The sequence below is a fragment of the Tauraco erythrolophus genome, chromosome 3, assembly GCF_009769465.1.
Source record: "Tauraco erythrolophus isolate bTauEry1 chromosome 3, bTauEry1.pri, whole genome shotgun sequence".
Lineage (NCBI taxonomy): Eukaryota > Metazoa > Chordata > Aves > Musophagiformes > Musophagidae > Tauraco > Tauraco erythrolophus.
The window spans coordinates 65948561-65967261 of record NC_141467.1 but is presented as its reverse complement, the minus strand read 5'-3'; positions in this window follow the sequence as shown (position 1 = coordinate 65967261).

The window sequence follows — 18701 nt, the reverse complement described above, 5'->3', positions numbered from 1 at the left end:
GCAGAATTGTCACGCACATCGTGTGCCCCCATGGTTTTTAATTCAGTTTAAATCCCTGCATGCATATGCAGGATGGGTAGATCCATCCACTTCCTTGAACATCATTGCTGCTTATACATGCACAATTTCAGGGATGTGGAAAATAAGACGTTGAATCATGTTGGCACTGCACAGATATGCAGCAACGTCACACTGAGCACCCATGTTCTGTGGTATCTAGTCCCACTACACAGTGTCTGTGGGCTGTGTTTGTACAGGTTCATTGCTGTAGAGTGGCATTTTCAGAAGGTTTTGAAAGAAGTGACCACTTGGTCCCTCTCCTTTGGCGTGGCAGAGAAGCATAGGGCAAAAAAAGACTCTTAAAAAGGTGTAGATAAAAATTATAATGAATCAATAGAATGGGAGAAAGATGTAGCTGGAAATTTAGGCAAGATATTTAGAGCAGGGGTGCTTTTTTTTTTAAAACAGTCTTCCACTACAAAGGAAGAAAAAGAAAATGTTTTTTTTCAAGTAGAGCGGGACTAATGTGTGAAAGATTTAAATTATATGTTTGCCTATGATAGTAAAGTCTGCACTAACAGACTGAGGTCTATCCCAATCCTGTTTTGTGATCAGGTGTCAATTTGCCTCCTTTTAAGTAACACTTCATGGTTGGAAAATGCTAAGTATAGTTCTGCAGGTGCAAGAAATCAGAGGGGAAAACCTGACTGTGATTAACCTCTTTATAACTAGAAAAATGAAACCAGAATTGCTAACACATTTAAGTACAAATAATGTCAGGATTTTAATAACAAAATAAACAGGATTTTAAGCCAGTTTGCAGCTCCCAGTCCTGTGTTTGCAGCACAGCACTAAATGGAAGTGTAAGTTTGAGGACCATTGAACAGGGTTCCTATCCCCAATGAATCACAATTAGAGTAACACCTGGATTAATAAATTTGTGCTGATTCACTGGGGAAATTCACCTTGTTAAATAGCCCTCAAATTTCTAAATAAAGTTGTTTATCTGTGGCAGGATAAACTACTTTGTCCCAGGATGGGCTTCAGAGCTTGTAGAAAGACTTCTTCAAGACCATTTGAAGGACTTTTCCAGTGAAACTATCAAGTGCTGTGATGTCCTTTATAGGCTGGTCATGTTCCAGTAGTTCTGCCTTTTCACTAACTGCAGGTAACCTGGTTAGGTTTGCAGCATGATTCAGATGGAGTGAGGTTGAGATTTTGAACAAGCTTTCACCTCAGAAAATACTTGACACATAGAAGCATGAGACTTACAGCTGTTAGACTGACCCTGAGAGATTACCAAATATCTAATTTGTGTCTCATACATGGCAGTGCCTGAGTCAGACCACTTAGAGGTGTTCTGGTGATATAAATGTGTTATTCAGTATTTGTCCATCTTTTGCCATTTTGTGCCTGATGGATCATCTTTGCAGAGTTAAATATTCCCTGTTGCCAGACAGGTTGATTTCAGTCTTGCATGTAAAACTGGCTAAATTTACTTGATTTGTGCCACTTTGCCAAGGCCTCATAACCCTCTCTTGCTGTTTTTCAATATTAAGACAGATACTACTATCTCTTGGATTATTTCTTCTTGAAATGCAATCTTAAATCTTTAGCAGCCAGAAGCTTGAAGGTAGATCTTTCACTGCTCTACCAGTTTGTATACTGGAACCTAATGTCAGGAGGAGATAAGAAACAAGCTTAAGTTCAATGTTTGAGATCCTGCATCTGCAGTGATGTGTGTTGGAGGAGGGTGGAGATATGGCAAGCGCAGGGCTCGTGTGGCTGCATGCTTAGCCCCACGCAACAGGCGGTGCGAGAGGTAAGGAGCAGCATTACTGTCACCTTAGTCCCCATCATGTCATTTGGCACCTTTTTCACTGTCCTGCCACCATCTCAAAGTTGTGCAAAGAATAGAACCACTTTTATACACTCTGGTAAGGATTTGCAAATGACATTGCAAAAAATGTTGAAAGTTAGAAATAAATGTATTATGATTGCTGCTAAAGTTCCACTTTCCCACCTTTTCTGCTTCTTTCAGATGTATGTGGTTCAAACCCCTACACAGTTCCCTTGTATTTTGGTTTAAATGATATCCACCTGTGCTTGTTTTGGCTGGGATAGAGTTAATTTTCTTCACAGTAGCTGGTATGGGGCTCTGTTTTGGATTTGTGCTGGAAACAGCACTGATAACACAGGGATGTTTTCGTTACTGTTGAGCAGTGCTCACACAGAGTCAGGGCCTTTTCTGCTTCTCACCCCACCCCGCCAGCGAGTAGGCTGGGGGTGCACAAGAAGTTGGGAGGGGACACAGCTGGGACAGCTGACCCCACTGACCAAAGGGATATTTCACACCATATGATGTCATGCTCAGCATATAAAGCTGCAGGAAGAAGAAGGAAGGAGTGGACGTTGGGAGTGATGGTGTTTGTCTTCCCGAGTAACTGTTACGCGTGATGGAGCCCTGCTTTCCTGGAGATGGCTGAACACCTGCCTGCCCATGGGAAGTAGTGAATGAATTCCTTATTTTGCTTTGCTTGCATGCACAGCCTTTGCTTTACCTATTAAACAGTTTCTATCTCAACCCATGAGTTTTCTCACTTTTACTCTTCCAGTTCTCCCCCATCTCACCTGGGGAGAGTGAGTGAGCGGCTGCGTGGTGCTTGGTTTCTGGCTGGGGTTAAACCATGACACCACCTAACATTATTTATGTGGTAAATTCCCTGCTTATTCTGCACAAATAAGACATGTCAAGAATAAACAGGCTCTGCGTTGGTGATAAATGGCACTCTACAGGATCTAGGAACATGTATCATTGGGGTTTGTTGATTATTCAGGTGACATACGGTAGTGAGAGTGATTAACGCTGCACTGCTCAAATTCATCAGTGAATAAAAGCATTACATTACTGTGGTTCATGCTGAAACAAGCTACTAAATCAGACTCTTCCAAGACAGCGACCATTCACTTTTCTTAAGTACTAAATAAACCTTGCATCTTTAGGTTAGAGGAAATTGGACGGATGAAGAAATCAGGGCCAATGTTATCTCTGTAATTTTAAAAGGCATGAGGTTTTTAAAGAAGATCTCTAAAATTCAAAGAGTTTTATGGCTGATTGTTAGCATAAAGGAAGTGAGGCCACATGTATTTTTTGAGAAAACATTGTGAAAATGATGTTTGTTGAGGACATTCTTTAATTAGCTTTTTAAACAGTCAGAAAGTTGGTAGAAAAGGAGGGCAAAAAGGTGCAATGCCCGATATTTTCCAAGTATTTTTTTGTGGAAAAAACAAAAAAAATATTGAATCTTATCAAACATTAGAAATATGAAACCAGGAAAGTTGTGCAGCATATATTTGAAGGGAATATCTTACTCTACCATTGCATATTTTCCAATTCTGAACCGGTGAAAAATCAACAGGAGCTTAGCTGGCTGAGCTGAAACGATGGAGTTGCTCTCCAAAGACCAGATTTGCAAAAAGGCAATGGAAATTAACCAATTTAATTCATCTGAAAGTTCAGCACCTTTCCTTAATATAGTTAAATATATATTTAGATATAGAATCATAGAATTATAGAGTCATAGAATGGTTTGGGTTGGAGGAAGGGACCTTAAAGATCATCTAGTTCCAACCCCCCTGCCATGGGCAGGGACACCCTCCACTACATCAGGTTGCTCAAAGTCTCATCCAGACTGGCCTTGAACACTTCCAGGGATGGGGCATCCGAAACTCCTCTGGGCAACCTGTTCCAGTGCCTCACCACCCCAACATTAGAAATTTCTTCCTTATATCTAGTTGAAATCTCCCCTGTTTCAGTTTAAAGCCATTGCCCCTTGTCCTATCACTACATGCCCTTGTAAAAAGTCTCTCTCCAGCTTTCTTTCACCCATAGGCTGCTATAAGATCTCCCCAGAGCCTTTTCTTCTCTGGGCTGAACAACCCCAACTCTCTCAGCCTGTCTTCATAGGAGAGGGCCCTTTGATCGTCTTCGTGGCCCTCCTCTGGGCTTGCTCCGACAGGTCCATGTCCTTCTTACGTTGGGGACTCCAGAGCTGAATGCAGTATTCCAGGTGGGGTCTCATGAGAGCAGAGTGGAGGGGTAGAATCACCTCCCTTGACCTGCTGGCCACATTTTACATACATAAAATTTATTAATCTTTAGCCAGTCTTGTGACTGGGGCTTGAATGCTTGGAATTGGCAACAATGGGAGATACATCTGCACTATGAAGCTGCACATATGTGTTCATGCACCTGTAAAATCTTTAATGTGAACGATGATAGTGACATGATCCATGCAGGCTAGACATCTCATTCACCATTTATTACCCAAATTCCAATTCCTTCAGCAGCCAGTCTGAAAGGGTTGTCAGAGAAATGTTTTTCCTTGCAGTTGGCTGCACACACTGAAAAACTATATTACAGCTCAGAGTGGGAAACAGTCATGGGTGTTTTTGATGGATTTAAGGTCTACTACCATCTGAACAGTCCAAAGTGAAAATATGGTCTTGCTCTATGCTTTAGAAAGGCAGGAAATCTACTTTCCAAATGTGAAAGGCTTACGCATATGTTGCTTTGGGATAGCTCAGGAGAGAGACTGTCACTTTCCTGATGTTTTAAAGAAGGCATTTGAGAGCGTTCTAGAAATTTCTGAAATATATATGTTTAACTCTCCCTAGGAAATGTGAGAATCTGACATAGTTTACAGACATGCACGTATACACTGCTAATGAAAGACTTCAGAACTAATAAAATCTTTCTGAACCAGCTTTTCTGTGGCATGTTGACACATACTGAATGCAAGACAATGATGCTATGAAAGTTTCATTGACACACATTTGGGCTGACCTAGATATAATCGTTGTGCCTATCTTGCAGATAAACTAACATCCTAAACAAATATGTCACATCAGCTAATCAGTTGGTAGAAAGCAGGAGAAATGGCAAGAAACTGTTAAGTATATCTCACTGGACCCCTGGCTTGCAAAGGGTGAAGAAGTAATCCCTTTCCAAAAACTTAGCTTATATGTGTTGGTTTTCTTGTACCTTGGAACAACAAACTATTTTAAAAATACATAACTCAGTTACAAACTTACCTCAGCCTTATCTTTTCCAAGTAGCTAGGAAAATAAGGGATGTCTTCATCTTGATATGAAAGACTGAGGGGAAATATAACAACAGTCTTCAAGCTGTTACGCAGCTGAGATTCATGCTGTGGAGTGAATAAATCTTTCTAATGAGAGGAACGGAAAAGCATGGGACAGCTTAGGTATGGGAAACATAGTAGCTCTGTTTCTGGAGGTTTTCAAGACACACGCCTCTTAGAAGTGCTTTTCCCATATGCCTGAACTTGCTTTTACACATGTGGCAGGGCATGGCATGGCACGGCATGGAGATATCTGAGCTCTGGCATCCCTGCTCGGACTGAGCTGGCTGGAGATCTGCCAAGTGCAGTCCAGGATTGCCAATTGCAGCGCAGCGCCTGTGCAGGACTTATGAATTCAGGTCCAGCACCGGGAACGCTTCCTGGGCCGATGCGCCCGCCCCCCACGCACACTCTGAAACACCACAGGGGTATACTAGTGGTATTTGAAGTGTAAACATGGTTTATCAGGCACAGGGGAGAGCTGAACACAGGTTTCCCACATCCCAGGCGATTAGTCTAATCATCAGAATAGACAAATAGCTGCCTTCTCTATGATTTATATAGTTATTCACACAAAATAGCTCAATTAAGGATTACTACTCTATTACAACCAAGCAGTTAGGACACTAACTCAGTCAGATGAATTTCCTAAGCATTGGGTCCTCTACAGTGATTTGTACCGAGCAGAAATTCTGCCATGAACCCAAGTAGCCTTCCTTATAAAGTTTTTTTTTTTAATGCAAAAATTGAGAAAAACACTGGTGTCATGACTTGAAAATTTCTCACTATTTTATTTCTTTGAAAAAAAGTCTGTCTGTGCCCTTTCCGTACGTCTAATTTCTATGTTGATTAACTCCTACCCGTTTGCTACTGTTATATTTCCATCTCTCCAGAAGGCAAGCTGGCAAGGTTTTCCCCTTCTGGTAAATAATGATCACTTCCCAACCTTCATGACATAAAATGTAACTCCACATTTGGGATGGAAAGAGCCCTCCTGCCCAAACTGATAGCTACTTCTTACAGGGTAACAGATTTTAAACTAAATCTTTGCACCTATCTTTCATATTTTAAGGGGAAGAAATCCCTCTATTAAGCACCCCCCTCCTCCAAGAAAATAAGATTTTTGGGCTATTTTCAGACTCCCTGATATCTCGTCAGGCTTGCAATTTGTTTAGCTTTGTCTTTAGGATCACTTGGTTTTGATTTATAAATACTCCTGCCCTTGTGCTTATTTCTTTTTCCTCCTGCTTTCCCTGATAGATTACAAAGACACTATTTAGACCACTATTGGAAAGATAAGATATGGTAGGTCTCTTTTCCAAGGTCTGAATCTTGTCCCCATTCAGTGCTGACATGTCTCTCTGACTTGCAAAAAAAAAAAAAAAAAATTATCTACTTCTGTCTCTCTTCCTTAATTGGACAGTATCCAAACTTCATCAGGCTTCTAGTTTTGCCCAAATTATGTTTGTCTGGTCCTGCCACCGATAATCTGATCTAAACCATCAGGTAATTTTGTCCACCTATGCCTGTTAAAAGAGCTAGATCTGGCTTTGGCTCTGTTCCCACAGAAAATTTCCATTCCATTCAATGACAGCTGGATGAGCCCACTAGTTTGCAAATCAAGGAAGAACTTTAAAGAGTTATAGCTCTTCCTAAGTAACTCCAAGATATTTAAGAAGTAGCTCTGGTGATTATTTTTGTGCTAGGATAGATGAAAAGCGAGTCAGATTAGGAATAGTCCAGTTAGCATTTTAGAACAGCCAAAAATTGTGGTCCAAATGCCAAAGATGCAGCTCTAGCCTGCTATTAATTAATATGCAAAAGAAATATGATGTAAGAAGCTACTCCTAGAAATAGTCTATACAGATGCATATGACACTGCAGACTGACTTGTCCGCACAAGCAGAAGAAAAGGAAATAAATCCTAGGAAAAAGGGAAATAGTTATTAACCAGTGAGGTGGCATCACACCAGCAGACTGTGCCTGCCGCAGGAGGCTGAGCGAGGCTGGGGCAGCCAGCTCTCTGCCGAGGCTGACAGGTAGCCTGAGACCCGCCAAAAGGCTCTGTCCTCCTTCAGCAGCTCTATGACGTACGTAGGAGCAAATTACTTTCTGTTGCCGAGTCTAAAAGTTTTCAAGACACTTTTTTTTTCTTTTTTTTTTTTCCTCCCTTCATGACAGACTGAAGAACTCATTGGTGCTGTAATGAAAGGCAGACTGCGTTCCCTGTCATGTCAAGAACGCTGCATCGGGAAAGTCGACATGATTTCATGGCTAATGATTCACTCGCTAATATCAATGTGGGCTGCAGTGAGGATAACCAAGTTGAGCTGTCTTAGATCAAATGATTCAATTAGGCCAGCTGTCCCTATTTGTCATGGCTCAACTCGCTTTCAAATTACCTTTCCAAAGTGTGTACGTGCCTTAGCATAGAACTTAACAGCTCCACTGTTTTACAAAAAGAGGATATTTAGGCATGATGATAAGGGGGAAGAAAGATGTCCCTTTTCATCTGCACTGAGTGTTTTTCCTTAGCAGTTACAGTATGTATTTGCCAGGCTAAACTTTAAACATCTCAGTCGAATGTGAATCACTCACCTCTCCTGATGACAGAGCTCTTTTAGTTTTCTGGACAATCTTTCAGAAGGTTAATGAAAACAGAAAATAAAATCTAACGGGGGGGGAGGGTGTGTGTGCACAGGGACAACTGACACAGAAAGCAGTGCGTGCCTCACAGAAACCAATAAATAAATGTATAGTCCCTCAAACGTATCCTTTAGGCTTAAACTGAGCTGAAGTCAATAACGGCCCATGATCGTTCATACGATGTCTAGCAGAGTTTTTCTGCAATGCGTTGGTTAATCTGCAATCTCGGTTAAGCTACTTAGTCCTCGACACACTACCCATGGGAGAGCCGCCCCGTCGTCCCTCGGTAGCAGCCCTCGGTGCCGCAGTGGTGAGCGCTCCGCAGAGCCAAACGGGATTTGGCGGCTGGCGGTGTCAGCGCTGGACCCGGGGCTGAATAGGCATGGAAATTCGATTGCCCTCAGTGGTGGTCCCTGCAGCGCCGGGCCGGGAAGCTTCTCCTGCTGAGGCTAAAGCAGAAAGGAGGCAGCGGCCGTGCTCACAGAGCTTTCACCTATGGGTGTTACTTGACTTTTTAGTGTTGCAGAGGTGATAAATGGGGGGAAGAAACTACCTGGATATACATGAAACGGATGAAAGTTATTACAAACATTCAATCGCAGCTGTTAATAAAGTCTCACATATTTCCTACAGTTGGATTTGGCTGATAATTCGAGCCTTCTCACTTTAAACATTTTAATAAGATTCCAGCGGTGTCTGAAAAATTCTCCCCTGCTGTCTGTACAGCTTATTTTGCACTATATATATTTATTTTGCCTAAGCTCTCTCTGGCAATCATACCAAGTTGGAAAATAGCAGTAGTATTTACTAGGAAAATAAGAGAGTTTCTCCCTGCTCTGGACTGAATATCTTGTAATTTTGTGATCATGCTGTCAAGCAAAATATACTGTTGGTTTTGAGAAATGCTGTATTAGGTAAGTATTTTCTGTTTATCTAAGAGGAACAGTTAAAACTAGAACAGGCTGAACTTTGATTCTGAGAATTTGTGAAGGTTTGTTTTCCTATAATCCACATCTTTCACTGAAAATAGGAATATCAATTTAAAAAGTGGGATCGAAATACTAAAAGTCAGAAAATTCTGAGGAGCTCTGTTTAGGATTTGTTCATCTACTGATGGATTATGTTGAACAGTGATCTGTGAAGTCCTTTGAGATGATTGGTAGGAGACACTGGGTGTGCAAAGAACATGTTAATTAGATGGTAGTACAGAGAGATGCAATAAATCCTCATTTGAATTGTGTGGCCCAGAACAGCTTTCTGGACCCTCTTATTCAGAGTCACAGTTAGGGTTATGGTCTGCTGAGATTAGTGTCCTGATGCACAGAGTTAGGAGTCTGTGAAGTCTCCAGAAACGGTACTTGAAGATACTTTGAAAAATGAAGATATATGGATCCAAAACTTTCTTAAAACTGAGTTTCCTATTTTTTTTTCAGGGGGAAATTTTTCAGCTTTAAACCTATATGACTCAGGAGGATTATGAGAGAGTACATGGAGGACTCCTGTCTCTCCTGCCCTAACATAGACGTGCTGCTACTTTTTATTCAAGCTCTCATAGTTCTCTGGTGCAGCCTCACAGATTTTGTCTTCCTCATCCCTGTTGATTTTTTTTTTTTTCCAGTGGGAAGTGGGGATCAACATGGAGAGTTCTCTGGAATCAAGGCAATTTCTGACTTTTTGAATGGCAATCTTAAAACAATCAGCAACATTTTGCAAGGAGAACATGTGAGACCAAATCCACTTATCCTGGGCTGACATGTTGGTGCAATAAGGTTCATGTGGCTAATTTCATTTTTCTTTGCCTCCTCTCTCTCGTTTTCAGTTCTGCAACTGTTTTCTCCAATGATAATGGAAAAATCAGTATCGTGTATTTTCCTTCTCTTCATTTCAAGGAAAACTTGAGATACCACTGTAGGCTAAAAAGTCACAAACAGGCGTAGGATTTCTGCTCCTCGGACCCTCCTTTTGCTCAGCAGAAAAGCCAGTGGTTCCTCAGACAAAGTCCACTGCCCGGGTGCGATACACCCGAGACAATTATCCTACAGCCTCAGGACTGGCTTGGAAAGTTCATGACACTCTAAAGGCCCAAAATACCTAAATTGGCCTTCTGCCTCCTGCTCCTGTCAGATATATCCATGTGTGGGTGTAAAAGTATATACTGCCTGACTCATACATACTCAGTACTAAAGAGAGTCCGAGATGCAACCATGCCGTACTTGTTGAATGGGAAATATTAACTCTCAAGAAGAAGAATGGAGTTTGCCTGCTGTCTAAATTAAAAAACACAGGTAAACAGATTTACCAGCCTTATGCCTGGTATTTATATTTGTTAATTAATTCAGTTAATCAAAAACACAATGCATTTTGCAGCTTGTAGTCCCCAGCTTTGACTGGAAAGACATGACTATGGATGGGAAAACCGTAGAGCTGAAGAAAAAGGGAAGATTTGGTGTGGGTTTTAGTCCAAAAGCTTTTCAAATGTCAGAAGAACCTGAATGGTTACAGTCAGGAAATGTGGCCTGATCAAGTTGGTGTATTAGGGTTTTCATTCATTTCTGTCTGCTATGTTTTCTTCTTTCTTATTCCTGATACACAAATCTTGGCAAGGAGTTAGAATCTAAGCAAAATGACATTTTCCTTCCAGAGATTTTAAAATGCAAAGAGACTGCTAAATAAATTTCTGACTATATTGAGAAATTCCCTTGAGCTTTGCCTTGAAAAATACCTTTCAGTGCTCACATTTCAGCCTCCCTCCATTTTCTCTTCCATTTGGCCATAGCTCAGAGGGAGACATTTCCAGTCCACAGTCTCTGCTCACTTGGAATAATGTTTGTTTGCATGAGTAAACCAGCTAAAGTGGCTATCACTGAACTCATAATTAGAAGATGAAACCGGTTGGGACTATTCCCATGTGAAGTGAGTCAGGTTGCTGAATCAGGCCCGTGTGTGAATTTTTTTGTCTCCCAAAGGTATTTTTCCCATCTCATTAGAAAAAAATGTTCTTCTAGAGTACCAGGCAACAAAAGCCTGGGAATTCAAAGTACGAGGGGACATAACGTCCTTCTAGCTTTTCCCTCTTGTCTTTCACTCATTTTTCCTTCCTGTAGTGTGACTAAAAAGGAAATTCTCTGGTGAACTTTATAATTCTAGGCTTTTATCAGTTTGTTATTTTTGTTCTATTGTTGCCTAATATATGGAACATACAGGGTTGTTGTTTTTTTTTTTTAATCTAAACATCCCCCTCATGTCTAGTTTTATCTTAAAGACAACAAAGAATTGCAAAGTGTAAATGGTGTTCATTGTGCAGTATGTATCTTAACTTCTTCTACAACAAAGCAGAGCTAGAGAGTGTAAAAACAGAAGAAATATGAAAACTGTAAAGACATTTAATGTGTAAAGAGGACCAACTAATGTGTGTCAGCTCAGCCAGATGCCCAAGGCTAAATCTCTTGATGTGAGATGGTGATTCAGCTGTCAAGGTGCCTGAGTAGACTTGTGGTCATTATAATGATTGGCTATGGATTTTTTTGTGGTTTTTTTTGTGGGGTTTTTTTGGCTTTTGGTTGTGTTGTTTGGGTTTTTGTGGGTTTTTTTTGTTTGTTTGGTTTGGTTTAGGGTTTTTTTTTTTTTTTTTTTTAGAAAGGCAATAAACAAAAAAGGTCAAACTTATTCAAATGAACCAACAGCCCATTTTGGTGAAAATACAGCAGGGCTCGTTAACTCAATTCACATCTTTTGTGTCAGTTTTCTAACATACCGTACATCCGGAAAAATGCAGTGATTTGTAAAAGACATAATGTGCCTCTTTTCCCTAAAGGTTTTGTTTACAGTATGTAATAAAATATGATACGTTTTTTCATGGAGATGGAATCTGATAATTTGTTTAGATATAATATGGAAGTATCAGTCTGTGAAATGAACAACATAAAAAGTAAGCAAATGTTCAAGATGCGTCAGCTAACAAAACGGTAAGTTCCAAAACACGCATTCAAGTGAAAATCAAAGGCTTCAGTAACAATTTTATTTCCCTTAAAAATCAGCCTCTTCAGACAGCGTCTAATGTTTTGATGTTGATTGCCATTAGCGAGACTATGTTTTACTGTGACAGAGGCCTTCCTACTCTAGGCAAAACTTACTTCCACTCATCTGAAAATCCAGGTAATGAACAGAGAACTCAGGTTTTCAGGTATCCCAAAGTATCAACACTTCTCAAGAACATACACACTTAGTCAGCGCGAAGGTCCCCATCTAGTTTGATGTGCTGGTGATGCTGTTGGCTAATACGAAACATTTGGAGAAAGAATGTCTTAATCTAGAAAAGTGGTTAAGTCATATTTGCCTCTTGGGTTTAGCCCATGTAGACTTTCCTTCATAGTTCTTTGTTGCACTTCAGATTAGCAGCCTTGAAGTGTGAGATGTTAGCTCTTAATTGTGGAATACTTAACATGCATGTCAGAAGTTTGTGATTTAACCTCCACTCTTTCCTTTTAGCTTGTGCAGGTGCTCTCAGTCTTTAAAAGCAACTGTTTGTTGGAGTATGCTTTTGCAAACTGTCAGGATGCAAATGACATTTGTGAAAAGCAGTTTTTTCTTTTATGCTCACAAATTGGAGGCAAATGTGTTTGAGAAGTGGTCAGAGCTATGATTTATGCCTTATCTGTGTCAAGACATTACCTTAGGTATGTATGCAAAGATATACCAAGGAAGCCAATCGCAATCGGAACCAATTTGGTTTTAAACCAAGCAAATGAGAAGCTTTTTTCTTTGTAAATAATCACAAGCAGCCTCAGCTTACAGTGAGCTTCTTTGCTTTGCGGTCATGCCAGCCCATTTCAGAGTCCTCTTAAGTCGTACTCTGTACACAACTGCTGTTCCTAAACGGAGTCATCCTTGTTAGACGACATCCGTTTTGCTCAGCTTTAGATTGCTTGTACAATACAGACATTAGGGACTAGTTTCTCTGGGTTCCCTATACGTTGAGCAGAGAGACAAAGAATCTTCCAGAGGGTGATCCAGAGTTGGGAGTAAATTAGCTTTGGCTAATTCACCCAACCAAGTTACTACTTCCAGTGAGACAGTGTGAATTCCTCTTCTGTGTGCCCTCTGCAGCCCTCAGTCTTATTACTGGGTGCCAAAAAGCCCTGTGAAAATGCAGAGACACCTCTCTGCCCTTTTTCAAACTGAAGTGAATCTTAACTTGTATCCCTGAGAATTATGAGCGGAGCTTTCATTGTTTATCACCTGGGTGGCTGGACAAGGACTGAAAATCGGTGTGAGTAAAACGAATCAGCTCTGATGAAGAGTCAGGAAAGTTCATGAGATTTCTCCAGGTGCAGGACTCCTTGCAGGCATCCTGCTGCTGAAAAGGCCACCAAGCACCAAGAAGGTTATTGCACCGGGGACTGTCTGCCCAGAATGAGGAGAAGCTGATCTGTATGTAGATATAATGATTAACAAATAAAGTATATGTATAATTACACAATTAAACTGATACAACCAGTGTAAATGAATCACATCAGTGTAAAGTCCCTGGGTGTGTGTGACCTGGCTTATGGCATTGGAAAACACCTAAAGAAGCAGCAAGTTAATGAAGTACCAATTTACTATATCAGTAAGCTTTCCTATAGCTAGAGTAGACTGTTTCACCTTAAAAAGCAAGTTTGGGCAGGGGAGAAGTTAAAAACTGGCAGATTTTCCTTGTGAAAGGCGCAAGTAGGCTGTATGCTGAAGGCCTAAACTGTTCCCTGACTATTCCACTGCATTTTAACTCCAGCTTTCAAGTATTCAAGAGCTCAAGGCAGCCCAAGCAGTGAATGCTGTGACTGCAAGGGGTTAACAGACAATTTATGTAAAGTCTTACTATTCTGCAAAATGAAATGTGCATGTGAAATGGAAAAAAAAAAAAGGAAAAGATTATATTTGTCAGCTGTGCTACCATATGTTGCTCTGGCGGAAGCACAGCAAAATGGTGACAATTTCTATTTTATTGAATGAGGATCTGTGTTGATTTCCATTATTTGAGAGCGTCTCTGGACAAACAGAGGTATCTTCATTATCACATAAAACTGTGCTCACCAGTAACCTAGAATATCCATGGCTACAGGGTGACCTGGGATTGCAGTCTCCTTGAAAATAAAATATCAGAGAATCAGTTCAATCCATCTGCATATTTTAATGGATTTAGCCCTTGGAGGGCATGGGGGAATAGTCTTGTGAAAAGATAAGTGGCAGATACAGGAAATATAGACAAATTTGAAGCTCTTTAAAATCTGAGGAGAACTTATCTCATCAGCATGATTAAAAGAAGTGTGTGTAAAGGCTTTGGTGGTTGTGGACTGCTCTCAGCCATCTGGTCATGCTGGGAGGCAGGGCTTCATGGTCTGGGGGCAGAGCTGCACAAACATAACTAGATTTCTGTTGGACACAGGCTGATACATTTGCCTACCTCTGCTATGTCATATGGGCTTACTTGTTGGGCTTTTGCAGGGTGAGAGATATCTGTGCCATTCCTTTTTCCATGGTATAGAAATGTCCTAGAAGATGCTGCTTTTGTTATTCTAGGATCACAGCTTTCTCTCAAGATTTTTCTCAGCTTGGCAGGACCTCAACATGTGAGCTGCAGTGAGCTGGGTGCTAAGTGTTGCTGAGCACCCAGGGCTCTCCTTATCTCCATGTGCAACGCGGGTGCACAGTGTCTCTCTGGGCCATATGTTGAATGCAAGGCATGAGAAAACAATTCCATCGGGAACTAGAAATGATGCTTATTAGCTTTCAGGACAGCAAAAGTTAAGCTTTTGTTGCCTCTCCTGCTTAGCGTTACTCAGTATCCCTTCAGTGTCTTCCTTTCCAGTGACCACAAACCTTTCTTATGCTCTCTATGTCAACACTTCTTCTGAAGTGGCACCATCATTTTCTGGATAAAGACCACACAGGACATGACGGTACATCTATTTTCCCTCAGTAAACATGTCAGTCTGGTTTCAGCTACTTGAATGTCCAGCCTGAGAAGGTAGAGAAGTGCCTGTGCTGACAACATGTACACCAGTGGGAACAGCTCGGTTATGTCCATGTGGTTCTATACCCAGCCCCTGAACACCTGCCAAAGGGATTAGCCAGGCAATATCTAGGCAGGGCTGGCCAGTTTTGGTCTGCCAGAGCAGACATCCAGTCTTGAGCATCCCATCCCCACGCTGGTGTGCTCTGTGTTAGATGGCCCAGCCTCCAAGGGGTCCTGCAGGAATGTTTAGAATGGGTCCTCTGGGCCATGTCATGCAGCATCCTTGGAGAGAAATGCACTTTGTTTTTCATGGGTAAGGTTACCATCACCTGGTTCTTGGTCAGGTAGAAAAGTCCTGTGATAATGAGGCGAGGACTTCTTACCTTCAATCTCACCTGAGGGAATGAAATAGTTCAAATCACCTTGATTTTCCTACGTGCCCAAACAGAAAAGGGATTCCATTGTACAAGCTGAGCATTCACTGCCTTAATGGTTGGACAATTATTTGCCAAATATTGACAATTATTTGCTAACAGATATGTTAATAGACCGTTTGGTAGGGAGAGGTAAGTTTCTGTTTCAAATTCAGACCATTGCAATTCTTAAAGGAGAGTAAAGTGCATTGACTCTCTACCCTCTCCCCTCCTGTTTTGCAGCAGGCAGGTTTTGGGCTGCAGATTCACTTGCACTTCCCTTGCTGTGATTGTAGACACCAAATTAATTCAACTGCATGATATCAAAATGACCTGTGCAGCTGCTGAGGAACCACATTTTGGAAGAAGTGGAAAAGTAAAATTTTGATTTCCTGCATTCATGTCACTTGGTGTCTCCAAGGACACTCTGCCCTATGCCGTTACGGCGTTTTGTTAATGGCTGAAATTTCTGATTTCAACAGCTACTGAGAAGTCTTATGAGACCATGATTGAGATTTGCTTTTAGCATGCTTGGCCCGAAGGATGACACAGACGTGGTACTTGCCATTGCAGTAAAGAAAGTTCTTGTGTCTGAATTTTGCAACTCTCTTTCTGCTGTGGTTTTATGAGCTAAATCATCTGTACTGTACGGTGGGATATCTGGTACCGAGCAACCAGGGAACACACTTCCGCAGGTTAAGGTTTTGTTTTCTAAATCTGATTATTTAGTTCTGACAACTTTATCTATTGTACTTTTATAATGTGATTATCCTTCATTGCAAATAATAAAATAATTTTTCATTCCAACATAAGCCACACCTTGCTACTTGTCCTTCAAATTGCCTTTCTTAGGACACATTTGATTTCTGCTGTTTCTTCATAGTATTGTGGGCTTGGAAGAGAATAAATGAGGACAAATCACCTACTGGTAAAACAAATGATATTTTTTCAGTGTTTCTGTCCTAGTTTCTTTTCAGTCTTGGTATTTGCTTTCTGAGTGCTTTTGTACATCAAAGCAAAGTTCTAAGTAAGAAGTCCATATTATGCTTAAGTTTTGGAGAAAGTAACTACTCTGTCCTGAAACAGAGATATAAAATCATTAAATTTAGGAGCTGGCAGTATTAGTAACAATTTCTCGGACAATAGTTTCCAGGACCTCTTAAAAAGCTGGCAAACTGGCTTTTTTTTAAAATAATTCTCTTTGATCTTGAAGTGAAACCTGGACAAATAACTAATCTTTTACTGAACTAATGGAGCTGATCTGTAAACTAGATATCCTCTTAAGCTGAGTATGTTAGCTAGAGTATTTTTAGTGTCTAGATTTTCATTAGCGAAGGTGATACGTGACTGAGGTCATCCTACACAATGTGTCCTGGTACAGGTCTCTCCATGCTTTACTTTGCACACACTATTGATTGCAAGTCTATGTCATAACTACTGACAATGACGCAGAATAATTAATCGTTTATTTAAGATATGTTTTACTGCAACTTGACTGTCTTTTGCATACATCTCTCCTTTTAAATGTAAACATACTAAAACTTAAACTTGAAACTATGGCAGCATATGTTTAGACATAACTTCCAGTAATCTATTTAAATAACTTATGATGAGTGAAACTTAAACAGTACTTCTTTAAAGTAAGTCAGATTGCTAAACCAGGAGAAGTCATTAGTTTGGTGTCTGAAAAGAAAGTGGAAAAAAATGCCTACATTGGAGAGCTGTACCCTTGTTTGGACACTGTACTAATTTGACTTCAGTGTAGTTAAGGATTTTTTTAAGTTCTTAAATAATTGAATGGAAACAAAGAAACTATTTGGGAGCTGAAAATTTAATAAAAGTAATTTTAGGAAATGTTATGTTTTACACCTTTTTTATATGAATTTAAAAAATAGACTTCAGAGCCTAAGAATGGTTACATTTCTTATCTTGAAGGACTTTCTAACTACAGATTGTCAAGCCTTTGAAAAACATCTCTTCATTTTGGAATGCAAGATAGTATTCATATTTTTTCCAGTAGATTTGAAATAATTTTATTTAACTAATATGAATCTGCAATGTTAACGTTCTGTATTGTTAATTGAATTTTGAAATCCACCCAAAAACAGTCTGGCACAAATGAGAAGTAAAGACAGCATCTAGTAAATAGGAAAGGTGGTTTAGCATGGTGTTTCATAATAAAATAAAAATAAGGAGAATACATGTACATTAAACAGTATAATTGCTTTCATCGTGTATAGTATATTGTTCTGAAAATAAATTCCACATTTATTGTAAAAGCTCCTTTAGAGCATATTTATTTGCATCTAATGGTTGCCAAATGGTGAATCAACATATAAAAAAAAAAAAGAAGATTGAAAGAGGCAGCTCCCATTAGAGTTCCCTGACTGAGTTTGGAGCAAAGTTCCTGAGTGTCATCATGCATGTGTTACAAGGAAAAATCTGAGGCATTAGCAGGGAAAGTGTCGGGTCCTCTGTCAATGTGTCATCCCTGTGTTTGTGCACTTGAGAAAGGATTTTGTTGTTCTCATGTCCACTGTTAGCTGGTGAGATGGAGGTCTGTACACTGGTCTGGAGACTGCAACTGTTCTTCGGATCCGTCTGGCAGTCAGTATGAAAGCACATCATGGCGTTTGCTTCATATATTTTGGGGGGATTTGCCTGGAAGTGTTCAAAAAAAATCCCCCTGGGTTAGAAGTATTTTATTAACATTTCAAAGTAGAATTTTGAATGTCAGAATTAAAGCTGTCTGGCAAGCTGTGGTACGTTCAAGGGCAGGCATTAATATGCCATCTTTTATTACATTAATTGCTTTTTTTCCATTGGGCTTCATCCTATGCCTAGGTCAGATCTACTTGCAGTCCTGTGGCAAGATTTGGAGAGTAAGTGGCATGGTTGGTAAGTGACATGATGGTATTTGGATTAAGTAATCAAGTCTAGATTAATCTGAGAAGAGTTATGAAAAATTCTGATTTTAAACTAATAGAACTAGGTGTTGATAAATGTGAAGCTTTCTATACTGCAAAGAATAATAAGAATTAGAAATGCACATCCAGACTCAAATTGTGACAGATTAATGAAAATTTCTCTTTGATGTGTGATATTGATGTACTACTATAGCAAAAGAAAATGGTGGCACACGTAAATAATTGTAAGAGACAAGAAGGATAAACATTGTGAAACCGCATATCCCTTGATGCACCTTACCACAAAGTTAGTGGATAAAACTTGCTAGAAAAAGATCTAAGAGACAAATACAAGGTCTTGGGATAAATGAGGAAAATGATTTGATGTATGTCAAACTTCTATCTGACAAGATAAGGGAAGCCTTGAATTGTTCAGAGAAGGTGAATGGAAGCAAAAATGGTAGATATCTGTAAGTCATGAATGGTTAAGAAACGATGAACCAGACAATCACATTTTTTTTCCTTCATAATAGCAAATAGACATTTAACAAATCTGAAAAGTGATGCATTTGAATGTGGCATAAGGGACTTCTCTGCA